General features: G+C 41.4%; 1 protein-coding gene across 3 annotated transcripts in view; it reads left to right on the plus strand.

Annotated features, from left to right (window-relative positions):
- The first annotated feature begins 2,203 nt into the window (after window positions 1-2,203).
- FOXN3 (forkhead box N3) overlaps window positions 2,204-21,178 on the plus strand; it is a 398,885-nt gene continuing 379,910 nt past the window's right edge. For all 3 annotated transcript variants that reach the window (XM_046008530.1, XM_046008534.1, XM_046008535.1), the window contains exon 1: window positions 2,204-2,331. The gene's annotated coding sequence lies outside the window, so the exon portion shown is untranslated. The remainder of the gene's footprint in view (window positions 2,332-21,178) is intronic.

Below are 21,178 nucleotides of genomic sequence, written 5' to 3' on the forward strand. Positions count from 1 at the left end.
CTAAATGTCACCCAGCCCTCACCTGCTGGTATTCAAGTGGGTGGGACACATCATCAGAGAAGTTGCATTTCCTTGCAGCGGAGGGGAGGAGGCAGTGGACCGCCACAAACGGAACTGACTGTTGCTTTCCCATGGGTGTAGGAGGGCAGGGGAGTCACACCCGGCTGTCACCAGGTCTGGGCCGGGACGCCCTAGAGCTCACTAATAGGACACCTGGTCTCTGAGACACCTGAGGTTCTAGGATTTTTCGAGGACTGTCGGTGCCAAGACTGCACGTAGAAAACCAAGTTCCACTTGCGAGAGCCTCGTGTCTCCGTGTGCCCAGTAGATCTCAGTCTCTGATAAGAAACAAAGGTGCTTAGGTCGCAGGGGCATTCTTCAGCCCCAGAGTTTTCCTGTTTTCTGCCGGCCTTGGACAGGGTACCCTGGACAGTCACAGGACAGAAATCTGACCAGCCAGCATTCTCATTTAGCAGAGACGACAGTATGTTTAACTTTCCTCTGGTTCCCATTCTGGTTAGTTGCTCTTCTAATGAAGGTAAGAAATGGTGGCTGCAGAAACCTCCTTGCATTTTGGTTTCCGACACCACCTTTTCCATGTGCTTGATGGGGGAATCATTGGGAGGGCAGGTGGCGCACTTGAGAAAGCAGAGGTTGTTAGAAGTGTTGGGGACTGAGGTTGAGACCCCTCAGCTCTTCCATATATCAGCTGTGTGTTTTCCCACAAGTTGCTTTATCCTTCCGGACTTCCACTCTCTCATTTGAAAACTAGGGATTCAAATGTCTGTTTTATCACAGAGGTGTGGTAAAGATCACCTGAGATGTACGTGCGAGTACTTTGAAGATCGACAAGTGTAACGTATCACAACTAGTTTTTTTGTGTGGACGTAAAACAGCAGAAAAGGTGTCTTTGATGTTTAATTAATACTAAAAATCTTCCATTACATTTATTTAGCTATAATCGGGAAGGAGGTGGGCACGAGTAATTTTCAAAGGGACGTTTTCCGCTCCCGAAATAGAATTCAGAAAACACACATTTGATTTTCCTTTTGGTGTCGAACCACAGCACCATTGTTATTAGCAGTTTTACAGAATTGTGACCTTCAAACTTGGTGATATCAAAGACTGAAAGCGAGCTCCCAGTCCTGAAGCCTTTCAAACAGGGCCTGCAAACGAAAGCACTTTTATTTTGAATTATGGGCTAATAGAATTGTCCTCTTAAATGAGCACTTGCAAGTTTAAATGTTGCCTTCCAGGTGGGCTGCAGTAAATGAACGTGCTGAGAGGTGGCTGAAAGCCCTTTTGGGGACAATGAGGGGAATCTGTTGTAGGGGTTCATGTAACACCCTTCCTGCAGTTAAAAGAGAAACCTAGAACTTAGATTTTCCTAATTGTTCATAAGCTGATTTGTGTATACATCTAGGACGATAATTTACTTTCAGTTTACTGAATTTGTGAATTTTCACATTTGTTTTAATTTGTAATTAAGTTTTCTCTATGAGGCACACCATGCCACCATTAATTCATTCTCATTGATTTCTTAGAAGATACATGAGTGCATATTTTGATGCAATTTTTGAGGTCTTTTGGAAATCAAACGACTATGTGTTGAGCCATATGGGCCTTTGTTATTTAAAATAGCACACGATAAAGTAACAGAAGCAAAATGCAAGGGGGACCTGTTAGAACACAAAAAACTGGAAGACTGTGTAAAATACTGTTATAAACACACCCATTTTCAATCTTGTTTTTTCTTTTGCCTTATATTTTTGAAATCTGTCTCTATGGATCCCCATACTGTCTCTGAACCATCTGTGAAGGTACCGAATCCCAAGTGCACCAGGCAAACGTACGGAAACCAGTCACTGCCCTGTGCTTTCCACGGGGGCTGCAGATAGACACCAACATCCGCCTCCCCTCACTTGTAGCCAGAGTGTTTCTTTTAACATCTTATGCTAGGATTTGACACCGAGCGCCCGTTCATCCGCGCACACGGTGTCCGGTTTTGAAAGGGACCGAAGGTTGTTGTGTTTCGCCGGGGACTGCCGGCGCTCCCGGTGCTGCCTGCGGGACGTGCGGGCTGCAGACCGGGCCGCGGGCGGGCGGGCGCGCGGCGCGCACTAGGACCCAGCGGGGCTCCGGGCCCGGGTGGGAGCAGCGCCGCCGACCCCAGGCGGGCGCCGGGGCTGGAGCCGGGGTTCCGGCCGCGTTCGGCTGCAGCTCGGCCGGGAGACGGCGCGACCCGGCGGCGGGGCCACCGGCGAGTCCAGCGCCGCCGTAGCCCCCCAATGCGGCCGCGAGAAGCAGCGGTGGGGGGGCCGGCGATCGAAGGTAACGAAAATGGGGCTCATTTCCTGCCTCCTGAGCTTCTGCTCGGGCTCAGCATTGTCACGAGAAGCCCTCACTGTTCTGGCTGCTGCATTTTGGGGCACCCGTTGATTTTTTTAAGGTGTCCGCCCCCGTATTTCCACCTGGTTTCAGATTGATTTATAGCCTGCAGCCCGAATGGGAAAGATCCAGGGATAACAAGTTGAATATTTTCATTAGTTTTGGCTCAAAAGTAAGTTCATTAAAAAAAAAAAAAAAGTTTCTCAGGAATTTGTGAATAGCCGTTTAAAAAATGTTTCTTTTAAAATAGCAGACAAATGAATCATTTCCAGAATTGTCAAATAATGGATGTCATTCTGTTAATTACTTCCTAGGGCTTTACTTTTGTGGGCTCCCCAGGCGTTACTTTTATTTTCAAGGAACTAACGTGTTAAATGTGGAGTTTGGCTCGGGCAGAGTTTACAGCCTTGCTGTCGCAACTGTTTTGCTATCAATTATAAGCAGTGTCAGATCTGTGGGCAGTTTTCAGCCTCTTTTCCAACACTGTAGCCGGTTATCCTAATATGACATCTACAGATGAGCGTTTCCTTTGAGGGCAGCGAGAATATTTCTCTTTTTGGAGAAGCGTTGTTTTGAGGAGAAAAACCATGATTACTGGCTGGGAGGCTGAGGAGAGACTATTTTTCATGCTTTGTTTATACTCCTGGGATGACATTTGGGGAAGGGAAAGGCAGGCTTTCTGGGCAGCTTTTAATTGTGGGGTTATTAATTTACTTAATTTATTAGTTTCAGTCGTCGGGCTCCGGGAGCCCTCTGTCACATGATGTGCTTAAGGTGACACATTTGGTAGCAGTTGGGACACACTGCAAATGTAAAAATGTGCGTCCTGTGGACTGGTCGGCTGGGAGCTCCCATGTGGTGCTGGTGTAGGTAGGGTGCTCCTGGCTCATTGAGGAAAAAAGGGAATCATTTTCCTTAGCTAAGGAAGACGTCCTGTTATATTCCTTTTGTTCCCTGTTTTTCATTGATCGCCAGCTCTGCCTTAGAGAGGGGAGAGCAGCTCCGAGTGCAGAGCACTGCACAGATGCCTACAAACCACTTAAACTCTCACACTGATTGGTCAGCTAGATTGAGACTTAGGAAAACAGCCACCCCAAACCTTCTTTTAAAATCCTGCTGTAATTTTCAGATTTGCGTTCTCGTGCGCAGATTCCTGCAAGACTGCCTTTTAGTTTCGGGTGCAGTTTGCTCGCGAGAACCTTTATGTTTAATTTTTCGTTGTTGTTTCTATCTGGATAAAGTAGGCCATTTTGGTGACAAATTTCTTTGCAGACGTCAGCTACTAGCTTACATTTATAGACATATCACTTTACAATACATTCTCCATGATTTCTCCTCGGGAGCTGTACGATGCAAAGTTGTTCAACTTAGAATAATTTTTCATAGGTGGTTTTTGACCTGAATATTTAAACAGCACCATCAGCAGACGGGCGTCTTGCTGGATCTTTACTTTGATCATATAAGTGCCCTATGCATTAACATGTTCCACGCACTGAATTTAAGTCTGCAACAGTGAAAGAAAAAGGCACTGAAGAGCCAACAATCACAATCAGCTTGAACACTGGGATGGGAAGTTGTGGCATCTGTTTGGGGAGAATGCATTTCGCATCCAAGAATAGGGCCATTCTTCACCTCTTAAGAACAGAAATTAATAAATATTGTGGAATTCTGTGTCTGTAAGACGAAAAAAAAATATAAGACCCGTGGACATCTTCATGTGAGCCATAAAGCACTTTAGTAAAAGAAGAAGTATCTCAGAAGTTGTTAAATGTATAAACACTTTTCTGATTGGCTTCAAAATTTAGACACAGGAAGTGGATGGTATCTAATAACCGATGAGTGGAGACATGGTTGTCATGGAAACCGAGAATAGTAACCCCCCCAACACACACATACGCTACCATAACCACCACTTAAAAAAAAAAAAACAAAACCTGCATGTCATCACAGATGCCTGGAGAACATGTTGGCTTCTGTAAGCTTTCCCACAGCATCTGCTGAAACCCGAGACCGTGCCTGTCAAATCAAGGTCATTTTACAACAACAACCAAAAATGCAGTGTCCTGGATTTCATAACTATATTTTATTAAAAATATGTGAAGGGGGAAAAAAAAAACCTTAAAGCGAGGATGAGCACACGTGCTTACTTAGCAGTTGGCTACCTCTGAGTTGTATAAGGAAGGGTGAAGAAGGTTTTTGAGCCCTTATTTGAGCCCTTAATTGTGGAATCAAACTTAATTTGTAGAACCTACGGTTAGGACGAAGCTCTTTTTAGGGCAGTAAAGACTGGAGTGTTGCCCATAGATGAAGAGTCACTTGGGGAAGGTATAATGAAGAGTCTCTGTTTGCAAGAGGGTTCAAAGTTGAACGGTAGCAATTGAATTCAAAGACTGGCATTTTGGAGCTCTGGACTAAGGCTGTGTGAGTGGGGATAAATCCACTGACTGTCTGGGGCTTTGCAAAGTACAGGGGAGGGTGTTCTCAACAGCCCAGCGGGGAGAGGAAAACTCCCACTAAACAGAGCTAAACTGTTTCAAAACTGCGGTTAGTATCTGGTTAACTTAGAAAAGTTTACTCTCCGTTTGTGGATGAGGAGCGTGCGTGTAGTTTTCAAAATCAGAGCTGCTACTATTTTCATTATCTTGGTAATGGTTTCAGTGAGGAGGGGGGAAAAGGGAGAAAAGCCTGGAGACCCTCCCCCTTTTCCCTTTGCTGAGTGAATAATAACCAAGGAGGCCTTCTCCTTGATTTTGACTTGGATGGTCAACATGGACACTTGTAAATATCATGGCCAATGTGTTTCTTAACGTTTGTCTAATCTGGGCAGTGATAGTCTTTAAATTCTAAATTCTTGATATTCATTTAGTGATATCTTCCTTCCAATCATGATTCATAGCATTGTCTTGCTTTATCTTAATTGAAACTTGTCAGTTTTAAATCTTACTTAATTAACACTTTGATCTTTTTAAAAAGCAGCAAATTTTCCTTGTTTTTATGAACTGATTGCATGGGGGAAGACAGAAAGTGGAAAGAATCCTGACTGTATTTTAATGTTTATGTAACATCCTTCCCCGTGCCATAGGAGTATGGGCTTTAGAAGAAATAACAGCGATACAACAGTCACCTGTTGGGTTGATTCAGCATATACATTTCATGATCCCATGTTGTCAGATATTTTACTGATTGGGATTTGGTGAAAAAGATTGTGTTTAATGACACACGGTTCTCTTTTAGCAAAGAATTTCCTGCAGGGAGCTTTCTTATCTATAAGTATGGTCATTGGCAGGAAGCAAGTCAGTTGCTTGTTTTTACAAACCAAAGGAAATGAATGGGATTTGTTGGTTTCTAGAATCTGCCTTCCTTCTCCATTGTCTGTCAGATAGTTTGCTCAGAATTTCTAAAGCTACTCCAAATCTTTGGCATTTCTGTTTATTTGTTTTTGACTTTGGGATTAGAAAAATTGGTCATTATTCTACTATGTACAACTTATTTTACCAATACAAATGAACAAGACGTTCAATAATATTCTAATTCGTTTTCAGTTGTCAGATATACACATACTCACTGAAGCTGGCATTTTTGGATAGCTATGCCAAATTTCTAATAATCCTGAATACCAACTAAATGCCAGTTTCATGGAGAGGTAGAGGGAGAGAGGTAGCTTCCTTCTTTCTTTGCTTATCAGAAGAAAATTCAAAAAGACTGAATGTCAGGTATATGCCTACTCTGCTGATGGCAAAAGATTGGTGTGGGGGGGGGTTTAGAAATGGGTGTGTGTGTGTGTGTGTGTGTGTGCTAAATCCAGTGTACAATCCATGTGAGAAAAACAGATCTTAACGTTGAAGAGATTTTTTGTGCAAAACTCTGGATTACTTTTTGGATATTGTCAATAAATGCATTCGGTTGTTTTAATTTGTGCATGTTTCCAATTCTGGAAGAGAAACCAAGGGTACTTGAAAGGAAAATAAGTACAGAAACCTACATTTGACGGAAACAGCCCTGGGAGGATGCGTAAGAGTGTCGGAGGGAGAGAATGGTTCGTTGCAATGGTTTTCACACATTTTTGAAAACATCATTTTTGTTTTATATTTAGCACCGAATGGAATCTTATGCAAGACCCTAATACATGAGCTGAATAGGAACAGAGCTGCTTGGGGAGAACCAAGAGCCAGGAGCCCAGAGCCTGATGTCTTCCCCTGGGCTCTGCCTGGGGCTCACCCTAGAACCCTACTACCTCTTTGAAACAGTCTGAAAATCACTGCTTTTAAAGTGTCCAAAATATTCTCCAAAGAAGGCCCAAGGGAATGGCTTGCAGAGCCTTGGAACCTCTTAGCTGGCGACAGAACTTTTGCCTTGACAATTTGAGAGGCGCTTGTGTTCAGAGTGAGTAGGAAAAAGGCACGTACTACAAGGTACTTCAGTAAGCCAGCCTGTGTCTAGCAAATGATTCGGTTGGCCATAAATATGGCAAAGCCCTGGACCAGTCTCTGATAAGGGAAGGGAAAGGATGTCTTTAAGGGTTATTTACAAACCAGGACCCCCTTTCCCTATAAGTTACAGCAACATCGCACAGAGGTATTTGAGAGACGTTGGCTATGCTTATTCCAGAATATGTGGGTTTATTCTTTTGCCACTTCAGGATCTGTTATATCACTGGTTTTCTATTTGTCAGTGAAAATTATTTCATATTAAGTGTCACTCATGAAATGAAAGTTTGCCAAGCGATATAATCTGCTTGGCAGACTCAGTCGTGTTTTGAGTGTTGAGTAAAATGATAACACACAGATGATATTTGAATATCATCAAATGTATTTACGTTCTCTCCTTTCTTGTACGATTGACTGAAATGGCAGCATTGGGGTTGGGCTCAGTTTTCCTCGCTTACATCCCAGAGCTACGCATTTGAAGATTTCTAGGGATGATGGGCAGAGAAAGCCCCCTTCAGTTCTGCTCTGGATGTTCATGACCCCTTGATACACAGGCATGTGGTTATGGAAGTGAGGAGAAATCAGGGGACCCTTCAGGCAGACTGTAGCGCATCCTGCTTCTTGTGGCTACAGCCATCCTCCCTGCAGCGTTTTCTGGGGGATGCGCAGTGTGGGTGTTTGTAGAAGTAGAGAGGACAGACTTCTCTCTACATTATCCCATTACTGCCACCCCCTGGTTCCTGTTACCTGCATGGGGTTGGAAATGACAATTAGAATAATCAGTGTTCTGATTAGAGAAGTTGCAGGTTTTCCAACAACTTGGGCCAGAACCCTTTCTTTGTTTCTTCTTCTTTTTTTTTTTTTTCAAGTAGGCTCCACAGTCATGGTGGGGCTTGAACTCACGGCCCTGAGATCAAGTGTCCCAGGCTCTACCCACTGAACCAGCCAGGCATACCAGGGAACTTTTTCTTTTCTTTCTTCTTTTTTTTTTTTTTTTTAAGAAAATATTTCCTCTACAAAGATGAAACTAGTACGAGCACAAAATATTTGGCTATGGTAGTGGATGGAGAGAAGATGATTGTGGGTAACTTTTATTTGTTGAATTGTGTGGAAGAAAGCTTTTCATGCGTAGGCTCTTTAAAGCTATCTTATTCCTCCTCCCACTGCATTTCAAAGAAGAATGAGGGTGTACGCAGAAAACCAATGGAACTGTCCCAAGGCATATTCATGAAACTAGACCAGTGATTTCTCTTGAGTGAGCATTTAAACTTTTATGTTCTTGGGGACTTCTGGTTTTGAGCTCAAGGATGCGGTCCAGTTACTGGGACCTGGCAGAAATGGTAACGTAGGACATGAGAGGTTACTCGGAGTGTGGGCTGGGTACCTTTCTTAGGATTCGGATCATAACAAGTTCTCCCTGAGAGGGGATGGTAGTATATTATAGAAGGTTAGATTTTAGGTAATCTCAGGTATCTCTTCACACCCTGACATTTTCTGATTTGGCAAACCGAACATTTTCGGAGCCTTTAAAACAATTGCTGTTTAATGACGAGTTAATACAGATCTCTAAATTAAGGTAGTCATTTAGCATTTATAGTGGTCTCTTGAAAAAGAAATAACTTGCTCTTGGGTAAATTTGGCTGTATTGGGTAATAGAAAAAATGAAATCACACTAGTAAGAAGGTGTCCTTTAAAAGGTGCCTCCCCAGGGTGCCTGGGTGGCTCAGTGGGGTGGGTGTTTGACTTCTGCACAGATCTTCATCTCAGCGTCCTGGGATGGAGCCTGCCCCTTTCCTTCTCCCTCTGCCCCTCTCCCTACTCATGCACAGGCTCTCTACGTGCTCTCTCTCTCCCTTTCTCAAATAAATAAATATATATTTTTTTAAAAAGTTGCTTCCCCTGTATGACTTTAATTGATTCTTGTAATAACCTAGTATTCATATACCACTACCACTGTTACTACTAAGTAATGATAAATTTGTATTAATGTCCCATTTTACAGATGAAGAAACTGAGCCCTGTGTTCCTAGGGCCACATACTCATTGGTAGCCAGCCAGTTCTCCTGACTGCCAAATTCCAGGCATCCTTTCCACCCCAGTGGCTACCTCTGAGCTGTTCACCTGTTTCTGTTCCAGGGTTGATGACTTCCCCTTCCATGCTCAAAATGGAATCTCCTCCTGGGAAATATCACAGGGTGGGGTAGGGGATATTTGATGGAACTTTGGCAAGAAATAGGGTTTTGCTCCTTGACCTTCTGTGTTCCCACATCTGACCAGTAGGGATGCAAGGAACTTTTTAGTTCCCTGGTCAGAGACTATCTTTCTTAATTCCTTTTCATTTTTTGAATTTTCCTTCATCTACCTCTGAGCGCACTCACCTACTTGGTAAAAGAAAGGGATATGACTTTCCTGGATTACCCCTATATTACACTGCATCTTTCCGTTGTGACCTCTGCAGAAATGGATTTCCTATTCAGTGTTCGCTTTTGTAATTCACAGGGCTGCCCAACAGACTCAGAGGTACAGATACAATGACATCTCCTTTATTTTTGGAGTAAAAAATGGGGCTTAACTTGTCCCATCAGCGGGCTGTCTAGTATCTCCTTCTTGGGAGTCCGCTACCCCCAAGGCATACAAACCCCACATGGGTTGATACAGACCGAGTGGAGTGGAATCACTTTGACTTCCTCACCTAAGCCCCAGAGCTCTGCTCCTTGCAGGCTGGCCGAACAGTCTCCAGCCACAGAAATTTCGTGGGCGCTTGTTCGTGCAGGTGGCAGCCGTGGAAGGTTGGGCTGGTGGGCACTAGGACGTCAGGCCCAAAAGGGAAGTGGCCAGTGCATTAGCAGCTCCTGCGACCGCTCTTCTCTCTCTAGATCTTTCCACAGGGTCAGAAATGAAGACGTTTTAGGAGAAGAATCATTTTTTTTTTAAAGATTTTATTTATTTATTTGACAGAGAGAGATCACAAGTAGACAGAGAGGCAGGCAGAGAGAGAGAGAGGGAAGCAGGCCCCCTGTTGAGCAGAGAGCCCGATGTGGGACTCGATCCCAGGACCCTGAGATCATGACCTGAGCCGAAGGCAGCGGCTTAACCCACTGAGCCACCCAGGCGCCCAGGAGAAGAATCATTTTTAATAATCCTCTGAACTTGAAAATGAATGAAGACCCTGGGAGAGTGGTCTTTAGTCCAAACAAATGGGAACAAGGGAAGGCAAGCCAGTTCGGAGTCTCAGAATTCAGGCAGAAATGTTCAACCAGGGTATTCGTTTTGTTGTTGTTTTTCTCTCTTGCCACCATTGTCCTGTTTCCCAGGTTGGAAAACTTGGACACCTCCTTGTTTTCCATCCATGTAGCTCATTTATCACCAGAGCTGCTTGTTGCTTTCTTGGAAATCCACCTTTTATTCATCTCCTTGTCCTGAGGGCCAGTGCCTCACACCAGGGAGACTGCGGGTCACCTCGAAGGGGCTCTGTCCCCCTCCCGGTCCCTTTCCTTCCTCTGTAGTCCTGAAGACTTGTCTCCCCCCAAAACACTCTGGAAGGGCCTCTCCCACTGAGACCTGTGTGCGACCTTGACCTAAGACCCAGTGATATGCAAAGAAGACTCAGTAACGTGGAAATCCTGAATGGATTATTGTGATGGTTAATCATAGAATCCCTGAGAAGCGCTTGGCACAGAGCCTGGCACGGAGCTGCAACTTACCATAGCGATTTGTATTGTGTCATACTGTGTTGTTGTGTCCCTCAGCACCTGAGAACCTGTGGTGACTTGCCCTGGCTCCCCTTACCCAGCCTGTCTTCCTCTGTCCGGCAAGAGCTTCTGTGATCTGGCCTTACCCATTACGGCTCAGGGAATGTATCTAGAACTGGTCCCGGGACTTGCCCTGCTCCTTCCAGCTCTACTGCCTTTGTTTACATGGTTCCTAGTTCCTAGGATACCCTGACCACAGCCGCCTTCTTCTTCTGCTCGCATGTTGGAAAGATGGCAGTTTCACCCATCCTGCAATTCCAGTGTATAGAGAAAATGCAATTTATTAATTTTTTTCCTACAGGGAACCTTCTTCCCTGGTGCGCACCTGCTGATTAGCAGGAAAAAGAACAATAACTTCTGATCCCATGTATTTTAAAACTCAGTGTGGTCAGATAATCCAAACAGTCCCTTACAGTAATTCGTAGTCTTCCTAGAAGAATAATGCCCCTTTGCTCATGCTGTCCCCAATCCTTTGCCTGTGATCCTTTCCCGAGGATGAGCAGATTCAGGCTCCTTAGGTGGGGTGACCTCTGTTTCTGGGCACAGGGTCTCTTGCCCGCTGGTGCTGCTTATTTTATACTAGCAGTTGAAGCCTGTGAATCTGACTACATGTAATCTAATCCAGTGGTTTTCGAAGACCCACAGTAAGATAAAGAGACATTGTCAGAGCACCTGGGTGGCTCAGTCTGTTAAGCATCCATCCAACTCTTGGTTTGGGCTCAGGTCATGATCTCAGGGTTGTAGGATCAAGCCCCACATCAGGCTCTACACTCAATAGGGAGTCTGCTTGAGGTTCTCTCTTTCCCTGTGTTCTGCCCCTCCCCCACCTCCCTCCCCCTCAAATAAATAAATCTTTTTTTAAAAAAAGATACAGATACGTTGTCAGGAGACCCTAGTAAGTACATATGGTCATTGTATACATGGATGGACCATAAAAAAGATAGTATTTTTCTTGCTACACCCCAAGCACTCTGATCTCCTCCATTCCCTTTTAATTTTATTCTTTTTAAAAAAATTTATTTATTTATTTATTTTTAAAAGATTTTATTTATTCGTTTGACAGAGAGAGATCACAAATAGGCAGAGAGAGAGAGAGAGGGAAGCAGGCTCCCCGCCGAGCAGAGAGCCTGACATGGGTCTCTATCCCAGGACCCCAAGATCATGACCTGAGCCAAAGGCAGTGGCTCAACCCATTGAGCCACCCAGGTGCCCCTCTTTTATTTTATTCTTTTATTTAATTTGAAAAACCTCACTGGGTTACTCCGTGCTGACCCAGTCCCACCTCAGCTCCCAAGAGCAGCAAACTCTTGAATTTTAGCCATATCCTCCATCAGCCTACTGGTCTGATGGTCTTGGCAAGGGGTCCCTTCCTGTGGCTACAGCCAGCTCAAGGCAAGTGCGTGGTTCTTAGCTCAACCTCCTCCTCCTCCCATCCCAGCCCCTCACCTCCCTGCTCCCTCTGCCTGAGCACACGGTCGCACTGGACTGATGAAGCTGTGTCCCACACTGGTGCAGGCCGTCTCTTCTTAGGGCTCCACATGGTGCAGGAAGATGGGCGCAAGGACATCCCTCTCCACCCAGTGGGCTTTCTCCAGTCAGGAGGCCGAGTCACCCAGGAGTAGGCCACTCCGCTATTCTCTTTTCTTCTCTCCTATTTCTTTCCCATAATTATTGGGACCCAGAAAGGGGTGGATTCTTCTTGAGCTTCCCCTTCACCGCCTGGTCCTTGCATCATCAAGGCATGGAGATTAGAGACTTCCCGGTCCCTGTTGGGTGAAAGTAGTGTCTGTCTTCCAGTAGATTCTTTGAGTTGGGTCCTCCAGATTCCTGGTAAATGGTGGAAAATCCTTTCCCAGGACAAAGCATGACTTTCAAGGCTGTGGAATTTCTGCCTGTGGCAGAGTCTACCAATTTCCCACCTGTGTCCCCCGCTCCCGCTTGTAGCTAAGAATGGTGAAATTCTAGATTCTGGGATGTGAGTAGACGTGTGAGGTTTCTGTCTGGTTTGTTTCCTTGTTTTTCTTTATAGTTTTGTTACATACTTTTAATTTTTTTTAGCCCCAAACTACATATAGTTTCGTTTTGCCTGCTTTCATATAAATGGAAACATCATAGGGGTGTGTGTGTGTGTGTGTGTGTGTGTGTGTGTGTGTGTGTGTGTACTATCTTATGGTTTAAAATATGTTTCTTATAAATGGGAACAAAAAAAATGGGAAAACCTCTGCATTATGGTAACTGTCTAGATAATGAATTTCTGGTCATAGGGTATAAGCATCTTAATGCAAATTGGTTTCAAAAGTGCCTGTGCCAATTTATGTTTCCACTAGTAGTGAATATGTTTTTCTGTTGTTTCATGTTCTCAAGACATTTATTATTGTTAGACTTTAAAAGTTTTGCCTGTATAATAAGTGTGAAATAAGCTCATTATTATTTAAATTGTTTGGTTATGAATAAGTTTGAGTACCTTTTCATAGGTTTATTGGTCATATATGTTTCTTTGTTTGTGAAGTTCCTATTTGCCTTTCATCTAGTGCTTTCCTAAAAACTTAGTTTCTTAGGTCTTCTCTGTAGTATCTCTTTCTCTTTACTTTCTGCTTGTATCTTTATTGCTTTTACACTTTTGTGTTTATTATTTTATTTTTCTTAACTTCCTGAGATGGCAGCTTTTGAAATTTTCTATTTTTTAATTTTAAAGATTTTATTTTAAGGTAATCTCTACACCAAATGTGGGGCTCGAACTCATGATCCTGAGATCAAGAGATACAACCTCTTCCAACTGAGCCAGTCAGGTACCCCTGAAGTTTTCTTTTCTAATACAAAAATATACTATAAATGACTTTCTAAGTACTGAGTTAGTACTATCTCAGGAGTGATAGTTTGTAAAATTTTCACTGTTCAGTTCTAATTAACTTCTAAATTTATTATGACTTTTTCTTTGTTCTGCGGGTTATTTAAAAGTGTTTTGTATCTTTCAAGTTGTTTTTTCATTATTGATATCTAACAATTGCATTTTTGTCATAGAACACAGTCTTATGATGTCAATTATGGAACATTAAGTCAAGCTTGTTAACCTAGTTTTTAAATCTTTACTATTTTTATCAGTACTTTGCTGATCTATTTTTAATTGAGAGAAGTGTATTAATTTCTCACTGTTATCACTTTTCTTGATATATTTTCAAGTTACATTATTTGATGTATATATTTAGACTTCTTCTGTCATCTAGGAGAATTGAATCTTTTATTATCATGAAGGAATGCACTTTAATGCTTATGCTGTTTTTTTGTCTTCAGGCATATTTTGTCTGCTGTTCATGCGGCAACACTGGACAACCGTGGAGCATAGCAGCTTCTTCTTTATTAATTTTTGCTACTTGATTTTCTATTCTTTGTTTTTTCAAGCTCTTTGTATTGTAGTATTTTGGATGTATCTTTTGTATGTGACATATAGGTAGATATTGTTTTTAGGCAGTCTGTAAATATCTTTAAACTGAAATATATTATGTTTATATTTATTGTAATTATGGATATATTTCAGTTTATTTTTTCATGTTATTTTATCCCTTCCATTTGTCCTGCCTCTTCTATGTTTCTTTTCTTCTCATTTCTTGCCGCCTTTTGAATTGATGAGCATTCCTTTCTTATTTTATATATTTTTCTATAGTAGTTTAGAAGTTTTACACTATTATTATTCTTTTAGTGGTTCTCTGGAAGTTTTGGCATGTATACTCATCAAAGTCTAAAACTAATTCATATCTTTCCTTTCCTCCCAAACAGTGAAAAGATCTTAGGCAACCTATGCTCCAGTCACTGCTCCTCACTTCTCCAAATTAGGTCCCATTTTTGCTCAGTGTTTTAGGTGTGTCTTATTTTAACTTCACATGTTAGACATTGCTGTTATCATTTTAAAAATAGTAATTTTTGTTCAGATTTACCCACATATTTACTACTTTCTTTGCTTATAATTTCTTCCTCTGCCCCCAGTCGTACCTTACTAGAGTACTTTTCTTCTTAGATTTCATTTAGTCAGAATCAATTAAGGGAAAACTATTCAGTTATTGTTTGTTGCAAAGTTGTATTTTTTTCCTGCTTTCTAAAAATATAGTTTTGCTAGGTATAAAACCCATGTTTGCTATGTGTAGAATTCTAGTTATTTTTCTGTCAACACATTAGAGATAATTCTGTTGTTTTCTGGTTTCTTCCACTGAGAAGTCAATACTAAATCTAATTGTCACTTGTCATTGAAGGGTAGTCTTTATTCAGTAACACTTTATGGCTGCTCTTAGATATTTTTTTGTCTTTGGTATTCTGCAATTTTACTATAAAGTACATGTGCATTTCTCTTTTATATATTGTTTTTGTATGGGTTTTTTGGGGTTTTATGAATTTATGGGTTAAATTTTTTCATCAGTTCTGGAAGATTCTCAGAATATTGTCCCTGCTCTGTACTCTTCTTTTCTACTTCTGGATTTCAGATTAAGTATATATTAGACTTTTGTTCTTTGTCTTCTCTGTGTTTTAACTTCTTTTTCATGTTTTCAGTCTCTATATTATCTTTATGTACTACAGTCTAGATATTTTCAGTGTTCTCTAGTCAATCTTTCTGATCTTGCTCGTAGCTTATATACTTGTTTCCTTCTATTATTTAAACATTTATTTTATATTGTGTGTCTCATGATTTTAAAATTTGAAATCTTTGTGAGTTCAATTCTACTATCTCTTGTTTCTGCTAGTTGTTCATGATCTTTGTTTCCTTACGCATGTTTGTTTGTGGGTTTTGTTTTATTTTGCTGTGACCTAATTATTTTTGAGACTTTATCAATGGGAATTCTTTGAGGTTTGTATTGAGGTAAATTCTCTGGCTTTTGCCAGGTGCATGGTATCATAAACAATCTGCAAAGCAAGGACTTAAAATTTTCAACTTGAGTTTTGGGGTATCAATCACATAATCAGTTCATATTCAAAAGTCATATGAGGGCCTCTTGTGATTACAGATTTTTAGTAAGGACTTTCTCTCCTCTATGCAACACTAATTTTGGTGACAGGAAATTCTGGTAGCCTTTTGGAGTCCTGTCTATAGCAGAGCACCTCCTAGTATACTTTCTTTGTACCTTGGTGAGTCCCGGCTCTGTTAGTGCTACCAAATTTATTTGGTGTCCCCTGTGCTCCACTATATTGTAAAAACAGAAACTCAAGTTCTCCCAGTTTGTTAAATGCCTTCAAGCTGAAAGCTGATGCAAGTGTTATGCTCTGAGTATGCCTAATTTTCTTGTTGCCTCATACATATATTTCAAACTATTTTGAGGAAGTATTTTGTCCAGAATCTTTAGTTGTTTCAAGGATTGGACAGGTATCTTTTTTGCCATAGTGCCAGAAAAAGAACTTCCATCCTTCTTTCTCTTTGTATTCCTTCTTCAGTAGTCCCTGAACATATGACTGCCTCTGGGTAATTGGGGTGAAGATCATGAAGGCAGTAGAAAAAAAACACAGTCATTTTCAAAATATGACCTCCTTCTACACCTATTTTAAGCTCTAACTTGTATTTGTTGAGATAATACTAGCTGCTTCATTAAAACCCACAGTGCAATGAAGCAAAACAATAAAAGTTTATTCCTTACATATCCAAAGTGGGTGTCCTGACAGGAGGCTGGCACTGATTCAGGTGGTGATTGAGGGAACCAGACAGTTTTCATCCTGGGGCTCTACCATTTTCAACCAATGGCTCCTAAGGTCATTGTGCATATTTGGATCACACCAGCAAAAATGGGAAAGAACGTAGAAACTCAGGAGTGACAGATTTTTTTTTTCCTGGCCGTCTTAGATGTGGCAAATTCACTTCATTTCCTAGTTATTAGCTAATACTTGGTTGGGTTGCCGTATCTGCCTGCAAGGAGGGTTGCTGGGAAAGGTATTCTGGATGTGAGCCTCGGAGGAAGAAAAACAGGTGTAATAAACAACCAGTCTGTCTCTGCCATGCATTTCCTCTCTGAAACTGTGGACCCACCTGTTTCTCATTTCTCTGGGCTCCCTTTTCACTTAGAATCAGTGCCACCAACGTTTAGGATTTAATTATCCTGAATTATTTCATGTTCATCCAGTGTAAACCCCCAACTATATCATAACTTTCTTGAGGGTGTGAATTTTGTGCTGAACATTTGAAAATGTCCCCTGTCACGCCATTTTGAACACACAGTGTGCTCTACAGAAATTAAACCTCTGAATGAAAGGAGAATGTTCTTTTCTAAGGAAATGACTGTTCGCATATTTAGGGATGTGGTGTTGTGATCTGCAACTTACTCATTACGTTATTCCTTCACGTTTCCTCCTTAGACTTGAAATTTATCAAAATAAAAATTTGGAGGGAAAAAACCCCAAATCCCTGATGTATGGAGGGCACTACACACAATAGTGGCCTTTCCATGGGGTGACCATTCTAATCTATCTCAGTTGTTTCTTCTGAAATGTCTTGATATCTGCCTTCTCGGCACCTTCTGGGTTGTTCTGATAATTCATTCCTTCATTCTGGAAATATCTTTGAGGTCTGCAGGGTGCTAGAGACTGGGGAACAGCTGGGTATAGGGGTGCGAGATAAGACCCTGCCCCAGGGCCGGTCAGGTGAAGGGGTGTAAACTGCTTTGAGTGGAGAAAGACTTTTGCAATTGATTTTGTGATTGGGGTGGTTCTAGTTTATTTGTAGGATGGAAAGGATAAAATCTTGGTGTGATCTCAAGTCCTTTAGCAGGGACTTTTCACTTCTTTTTCCTTTGCTTTTAGGTCTTGCCTAAGGAGGCCAGTCTTTTTCCAGGCAAGTAGTTAGCAAATCAACAAACAGAGTGTAGCTCTTAAATATTCTCTAGGGCCACGGATAATCTCAGCTGAGCTGGACCCTGGTTTATTGGTCTCAGTGTCACTTTCTGCTTGAGTTGAACTCATTACTTTGTTGCTAGGCTCAATGTTTTCAATTCTCTATTTTTATTTTCTGTTGCTATTGGTCTTAGTAAATGAGAATGACATATGGACTCGAGTTAAACTGTTGGAATCATCGTTTGTTTTCTTTTCATTGCATAGTTTTCTTTCTCTACTGCACCACACTGTGGATGGGAAAATACACTGACATCTTAGTAACTCTAACTAATCTATTATCCACCTGCTCAGATGCAAGCACAATGCATGTGGCAAATTACTTTATATGCCAATAAAGCCTGTGTTTTGGAAAATGTTGAGCTGTTTATATTCAAAACATTGTTTTGAATCAAGCCATCTAAAATATGCAGATGAGGAATAGGAAATGGTATCCTGAATAGCATCCTCAAAATTCCAGGAAGGGTCAGGCTACAAAATACAAGACGTGGCGAGTCTATAATTAGGTGTTGACCATGTTTAATTTGCTTGAGCACCTCCTTGGGCTTAGCTCTGGCACTGGGCAGAGAATAGCTCGAACCCAGAGGAGTTTACTTTAGAAGATGACCCAGCAGGTAAATGTGGTTCCACCAATAGCCAAGACAGCATGGCCTTCATTTCTTATGTTGTTTTATTTGTGGAACAGGGCACAGAATTTCTGGCAGGTGAGAGCAGAGTATAGCATTTTTAATAAAATTGATGAAGTGTAGATGGGTGGGTGCACAGGGCTCTTAAAATTGTGTCCATTTTCTTCCAATTCTAAACCTCCAGTAAATGAGAATCTCAGAATTTTTTTTTTCTTGTGTTTGGAAAGGTTTCTGAAACTCCTCTTTTGGAGATACCGAGTCTCAGCCAAAGACATTAATGAGATATACAGCCCAGGACCTAGCAGACTGGGTAGGATAGCTAACCCCCTCTGTTGATGCAGTGAGCTACTCAGGGGTTGCTTCCCACTTTGAGCGAGGGCTCCTTTTTATCCTTAATACTAAATATTCAGTCACAAAGGGAAAAGGCACGACTTCTATATTTTTGATATGGCTGATGTGATTTTAAAATTAATTTACCTGTATATATTTAAAGATTGATTTATTTATCTTTAGAGAGAGCACATGAACAGGGGAGGGAGAGAGGGAGAAGGGGGAGAGGGAGAGAGAATCCTCAAGCAGACACCCCACTGAGCTCAGAGCTCAGTGTGGGACTCGATCTCATGACCTTGAGATGATGACCTAACTGGATATCAAGAGTTAGTCGCTTAACTGACTGAGCCATCCAGGCACCCCATTAAATCAAATAAATAAATATATATATATATATATATATATATATATATATATGATTTTATTTATTTTTAGACAGAGATCACAAGTAGGCAGAGAGAGAGGAAGGAAAGCAGGCTCCCTGCCAAGCAGAGAGCCCGATGTGAGGTTCAATCCCAGGATCCTTGGATCATGACCCAAGCTGAAGGCAGAGGCTTTTTTTTTTTTTTTTAAGATTTTATTTATTTATTTGACAGACAGAGATTGCAAGTGGGCAGACAGACAAGCAGAGAGAGAGAGAGAGAGTGGGAAGCAGGCTCCCTGCTGAGCAGAGAGCCGGATGTGGGGCTTGATCCCAGCCAGGATCCTGAGATCATGATCTGAGCCAAAGGCAGAGGCTTTAACCCACTGAGCCACCCAGGTGCCCCAAATTAATTTATATATATATATATATATTTTTTTTAATATTTTATTTATTTGACAGAGAGAAATCACAACTAGGCAGAGAGGCAGGCAGAGAGAGAGGAGGAAGCAGGTTCCCTGCGGAGCAGAGAGCCCGATGTGGGGCTCGATCCCAGGACCCTGGGATCGTGACCTGAGCCGAAGGCAGAGGCTTTAACCCACTGAGCCACCCAGGCGCCCCATTAATTTATATTTTTAAAGCAGAGTACTTCATGCAGTATTATTGGGGATGACCATATATCCCGATTTGTTTGTAATAGTTTTGGTTTATGCCTACTGCCTCAGTATAATGACTCCTTTTATTTTCAAAGGCATCCTGGTTTATGCGATAAATTATAGTCATGTTACTTACAGTGGTAGTCAATGTAGGTAGCAGTAGTAGGTCAGATTTGTTCGTACCAGCTTATCTGCTGAGAAAACCTGCTTAAAGTTAAAAAGAAAAAAAAAAAAAGTCAGTTTGGACGCATTGGAGAGACATCAAGGCAATGAGGAATGACAAAACCAAGATTCAGGGAAAGGAAAGCCCTGAGAGATGAGCACAACTTTGGATCTTTTTCTTGAGACATTTGTCACTTCCAAAATTTGTGGCCAAGAGACTAAAAAACTTGGCAGAGCTTTCAACAGACTCATGGGATTGGGGGCATTATAACTGTATTTAAGTCCTGCCAAGGAGCAGAAGCCCTAGTAAACAACCTGGGCTTTCATTTGGAACCCTGAGTCAAGATCAACCAGAAATAGAAAAACTCACACAGGGATTGAAGCCAAAAATCAAATATTTTCAGATTAGTGTCCCTAGCTTAGTTGCTTGCCAGAAACAAAAGTTAAAATCCTCTCTGGAGGAAGATACATCTTTCAGAGCCTCATGTTGTTACTAGAGTTTTTCATATACTGTATCTGTCACCTGGTAAAAAATAACTAGACATATGAGCAGATAAGACATGATTTAGAAATTCAGCAAATAAGATCTACCTGAAGGGTATTTGTCTTTCTCTGGCTGGCTTATTTCATTTAACACCATACCCTGTAGGTCCACCCACGTTGCCACAACTGGCAAGATCTTGTTCTTTTTTATCGCCATTTAATATTCCATTTTATATCTCTATCTCTATCTTTATCTATATTACACTTTCTTTATCATTCCCATGTGGAATTTAAGAAGCAAAGCAAATGAACAAACAAAAAGAGACCAAAAAAAACCAGGCTTGAATACAGAGAACAAACTGGTGGTTGCTAGAGGGGAGGTGGGTGGGGAGATGGGTGAAATACATAAAGGGGATCGAGACCACACTTATATTGATGAGCACCGAGAAATGTACAGAATTGTTGAATCAGTATGTTGTACACCTGAAACTAATATAACAATGTATGTAATTATTTTTGAATACATTTATATATATATATATATTTAAAAAGAAAATACAAAGGAGATGGAAAAAATTTATAGATGTATTCTAGATGACTGAAGTTCTTTAAAGCAAGTATAAAGATGATGAAGAAGAAAAAAAAGATACAGCTAAAAGAAATCCAGGTAGTGGATTAATCAGAGATGGTCTCTCAGACAACTGATGAAAATATATAGAAAATTAAAAAATAAGATGTAGGGGCACCTGGGTGGCTCAGTGGGTTAAAGCCTCTGCCTTTCGCTCAGGTCATGATCCCAGGGTCCTGGGATCGAGCCCCGCATCGGGCTCTCTGCTTGGCAGGGAGCATGCTTCCTCCTCTCTCTCTCTCTGCCTGCCTCTCTCCCTACTTATGATCCCTATCTGTCAAATAAATAAATAAAATCTTTAAAAAAAAAAAAAAGATAAGATGTAAAAATTTGCCAGACAACTGAAAATTACAAATAAGAACCTGGTACTGAAAAATATAGTTACTGAAGTTTAATAGATAACTTATGAATCAATGAACTTTTGAGGTGATTTAAGTCCTCTAAGACTGCGTTGTAGTGTTGGTGATGGTTGCACAACTGAATTAATAATGATGAAACCACTAAGTA

Source organism: Meles meles, chromosome 6 (genome assembly GCF_922984935.1).
Source record: "Meles meles chromosome 6, mMelMel3.1 paternal haplotype, whole genome shotgun sequence".
Taxonomy (NCBI): Eukaryota; Metazoa; Chordata; class Mammalia; order Carnivora; family Mustelidae; genus Meles; species Meles meles.